Source organism: Bombus huntii, chromosome 4, assembly GCF_024542735.1.
Source record: "Bombus huntii isolate Logan2020A chromosome 4, iyBomHunt1.1, whole genome shotgun sequence".
NCBI lineage: Eukaryota > Metazoa > Arthropoda > Insecta > Hymenoptera > Apidae > Bombus > Bombus huntii.
Genome location: NC_066241.1, coordinates 14,738,302 through 14,743,544, shown reverse-complemented (window position 1 = coordinate 14,743,544; position 5,243 = coordinate 14,738,302).

Sequence of the window (5,243 nt, the reverse complement as noted above, 5' to 3'; positions counted from 1 at the left end):
TGTTAATTAAGTTGTGTCGCAACGATCTGCTGGCTTCCCCTTAATTCGAATCTCGAATTACTTGATCGAATTATAAGAGCTTCTCTCTGTTTCTGTCTTCGCCTTCATGTAGCTATAATGAAACGAAGGAAACGGGTGATGTAATTAATGTTATTCAACATGTCTCGAGAGACTGTGGAATTTAACTTTAATTGAGTTCGTTGTTCGGGTCAAAGACATAGTATTTTATTCGAACTCGTTTTTACGTCATTGTATTTGTTGTACATTTCGATATATTACTTAAATAATATAATTAAAAAGTTTTCATTCTACTAGCTAATTATTTCAACTATTTTTAAATGATTTTGATTTTACGAGAAAATCTGCATTATTCAATTTTTAACTATATTTGCATTTTTTATGTACGACTCGTGCAATGAATAAATTTTAATAGTGAATAAACAGAGAATAAGTATATTTTAATAGCAAGTGCATTAACGTGGATTTAGAGAGTAAGTTTTTAATTTATATCAAAACATTATCTAACTCGCACATAAATGACGGGAAACGGTTTAATAAATTTTTCAAGCTCTAATATATATTTTATTGAACCAAACACGTCTCAAAAAATCAATTAAAAAAATACATAACCGTAGATATATACATATACATACAGCACCTCAAAATTTAAGTCGGTAGACAAAAAATAAAGAAAAATATCTATTCTCTTCTCAAATCGAACACTGACATCAATAAATTTCGTTCGTCGTTAAAACGAGTGGCTGTCCGATTTTTCGAGTCAAATTTCTGCACCCCCAACCGATGGATCACCCTCTTCCCTTTTGTTCCAGGAGCCAGCAACGGGACCAGGGATATTATTCCTTCTCAGCAGGATTTCTCCAGCCATCATCGTTTAATGGCCCTGCTGTTAGCAAAATCTATTAACAAGACGGCCGTTTCGAGAACGTTTAGCGTCAGACAAACGCCTCAAACTTTCGGCTAAGCCTTCACCTGCTGATCGTCTCACGGTCACAAGCATAACGCAAATGCTTGTTACGTGCATTGACATTTTAAACGGTTCCTTGATGATATTCAATTATTTTTGCATATTTAGAATATATTATAAACGATTTGATTATTAGGATTTTACGATCTTTACTAATTAGTCTATATTTGATACTAAACGTAACAAATCAATGTTTTTTGTTTTATATTTTCATTTTCTGTACATGGTATTTAATATTATAAGAAATATCTACTATACAAAAATCTAAAATATTTTATAGTATATTCTCTACTATTATTCCACTCAAACATTTTAATTAATGCAAGTTTTATTGGTTCTAGATCTAATGGTTTGATCGGTGAACCAAGTAATAAAACATTGTCAGGAATGAATTATTTATCATCGTCAGATAGTTACGATTCATCACATCCGTGTTAATTTGTAAGCACCCATAAACAGACCCGGGTATCTTTCATTTATTCATCGTTCCAATATGTTAGCCTGAACTTCTTTGCTACTATTTAAATCGCGATCATCTTCAAGTTCTCGACACATTTTCCCAGTTGTTGTTTCACATCTCCAGAATTAATTAACAGTAACACTGAAAACTTGCTATTGGTCTCACTTGCTCCCGATATTATCACCATATACCTATGCCGTATAAATAAATTATTCCATAAACATCATCTCGATTGAGAGCAGTACAATTATGATAATAACGCGTTTTATTACACATTAATGTATACGTATGTATATATTTTTACCAAATTTTTATCACACGGATCATAAACGGTAATATAATGGAAGAAAACGAGCACGAATCCGCGCACGGTGACTAAATTTAAATCCACGTTCCGCCATTAACGCAACACACTCGAGAGCCTAAGGAATTCCCGGGGTTTAAACGCGCTATTTGTCGAAGATTTAACTGGTCGATTTCTCAAGCTGTTCCTTTGGATAACGCAATGATTTCGTCCCCGTGCTCTTCGCCACAGTCACGATAAAGTAACATAAAGAAACACGGTAGAAATACATTATTTAGCAAGGATCCAATTTGTATAATTTGCGACGGCCGTTGTTAAAATATTGTCTCGAATAAATTTCGCGGAGATCTGCTTTCGTGATTACGGCGTGGCCTTCCCCTCCTTGCTATGCGTTGATCGGTTCCATCGTCGACCAACTATTTACCTGGTCCCCAGCAGGATGCCAGAGATCATTATATGATACTTAACGATAGTCATTAACCACTTTCGTGCACGGTGGCGCGTACGTTTCGGGATGTTATCGTACCTTTAACCGAATCGTTACCTCGCGCTGCTGGAATGTTGCTCGTTCTCGATTCTTGCGATTTTTATTCGTTGCCAACGGCGAGAATCGCGTGTTGCGAATGCCTGGTAGCTAGCGTTAGATTGCCAATACTCTCTCATTTTCGAAGGGATGTGGTTTGTGATGCATTGAAGCAATTGGACTTTGTTTGAAGCAATTACGTCTCGGACGTGATTCTGAATGTTTCGTGGATTGGTCAGGGGATGCAAAAATTGCCTTATTCTTCTGTTTCGATCTGTGTCTTTCGGGTCCTTGCGTGTTGCGTTTGCCTTAGTACTTTTCGTGTGTTAGTTGCGATTTAGAGTATTGGGGATTGTATGGAGTAAAGGTTTCATTTGGAATAATTTATTTTGTTTAAGGAACGTTAGCTGATTTAGTATGAGAATGATTTCTTGTGAAAATTTAATTATTAATAGCCCGTTAATATTTTATCTTATTTCATAACTAAATATGATGATCTTGGGAAATAACACTACTAGGAAGTCTATAACAAATACAATTTTCGTACCATTATATGATACAAAGCTTTACGCCATTACACGCTCAGAAAAATCTGTAAATATTCAGGTACTTTCCCGAGCCACTGTACATTGCTCGCAACAAAGTACCCAAAAACTGAAAAAGGCGCAAAGCAACCAATGACTCAAATTAAGCAAATTACCCCATCGCATCGTTTGGCTAATAACAGCGGCAAACTGGCTCTCTCTTACAATTACCCCTCGCATACTTTCAGTCACTCACGAGTTCAACCATACATCATCATTCCACCAAAAATCCACCATCAAAGCCTCTTAAAAAACCATCCAGCCTCGTCTCGTTCGGACCACCGGTACTACGATCCTTTCTCTTTCCCTCTCTCACCATAAATTCCGCGACGTGTACCTTTCGTTCCTCCCCTTCGTGCACGACCTCCCGTCGAATTTCTCGATGACCCTGGCAAGGATAGGTGGGTGAAGCTCGCCTGTATCGAGAACGATCTCTCGCCCCCATCTCCTGTCGGTTTCACCTTCCCCCCCCACTGTGTGTCTGTTCAGAGCAATCTAAGAGGGCGATCGCGGGGGTGGAGGGCGAAGGGCCGGGTCACCTAAACGCGTAGGCCTCGCGTGGGCCGCCCTCCAAGGGTTCGATAACCGAAGATTCGCGGCGCGAAATTACCGAAATTGCAGCTCGACCTGGCTCGAGTACTTGACCTCACGTGGCCCTCCGACGTTCAAGGGTGAAGTACCTCTGAAAGAAGCTGCACGGTTTTATCCGGCTCACCGTGGGATACCTTCCGTACGCTGGAATTATTGGAGAATCGAGAGGAATGAAGTCATAAAAACAGGCGCATTTCCTCCAGTCATTTTTCCGCAGATCCAACGTTATTCCGGATTCTTTTTTTCGAAACATATCTTTCGGGTTCTTTAAGCGGATTTTTTAAGTGGTTCGGTTAAGAGACGATGTACTTATTTTTTAATGTATGTACATTTCAATCAAAGATCCACTCAATATTCTCTAACTGGGATTTTGTTTCGTTATGAGAAGAAAAGTGTTAATTGATTGTAACTTTTGCATATCTATTTTTTTATTCTGTCTCCGATATTCGTTATAATATTACCTTAATCGAAACAAATTGTTAAGAATATCTATTTTGTAGGAAAAGTTAAAAAATTATATAAAAAATTTACAAAATTTATAAAATATTCCGATATTTCGTTGATTCTGTCTCCAAGTAACAGCCTCAGTTTGAGCAAAAAAATAAATATTTTCTATAAAATTACAATTACAATTTGCGCACTAGCATCTTCTATTAATTGATATATTTCTTTTCCTACAGAAAAACAGAATTCAATTAGCTAATTATGCGTGTGAGAATTAAGGAAAAGATAACATGTTTTAATTCATCAGTTCTCTTTATCTTCTTTTTATTTTCCTTCCGCCTGGATAATTGTAATCGTATCTCAGTCATATATTTCCGGTACATTTACTACCCTCGTAAAGGAGGCGTTGCGATCGTATAAATCAATCGGACTTTTACAACATTTATGAGGGATCGTTCTATCAGTTTTTACTGCTTGGGTTGCGTGAATTTGTATTGTCTTATCGTGTTTCGAATTCTATCGCCGGTGGAGTTCAATGATCCTCTTACGTTTAAAACCGCTTAAGGATAATTACATGCATCTATCGTTCGCGTTTTATCGACGCTGGAACGAATCGTCTAACGGACTCGGGTCATTGTGTCGAATATTTCTAACAGCTTCCATGAGACCTGCTTACTTTACGCGGTGCCGTTTCCCGGATTCTTTACACGCTTCGGGAGATCGTAAATTATTTTGTGAATGTTTCTTCGACTTGATGATCCTCCGTGAAACGTTGTTTCGTATCAAACAGCAACAAACTAATTATATGTATTATTCTATCGTATTATCGAGGTTACTATAAATTCTTTGAAAGTGGAAAGAATTCTTTGAGAAAACCTATTTATTATAAATACTTAATTCTTTCATTAAATTTAAATGGTACTCGTATTTACAGTATTTATTAGTTATTATAAATATAGAAAAGATATTTCAATAATAAACAAGCATCTTTGATTAGATCTTTCCTGTCTTTTTTATTATCATAACATCTGTAAAAATAAAGTATTTTGAAATTGTTGTTCTTGTACTTAAACTAGTATACTCTTTCTCTTACAAAAATTACTTCACGTAATCTCATTCCGTACGAGCTCTGATATAATATAAATTTAGTATAAGAACCGTAAGACACATAAACAAGCTAAAATATGGCAGGAAACAAAAATGTTCCGAGTTCTGTATGAAATATACCTGCGGATCTGACGCGTGATTCCGCCAAGAGAATAAATGCAAATGTCCGTGGGATCGAAGTGTAGTACGCGTCATCTTCCGGTGGCAGACGAAACGCGAGTTCCGGAACACGGATGTACCGTTAA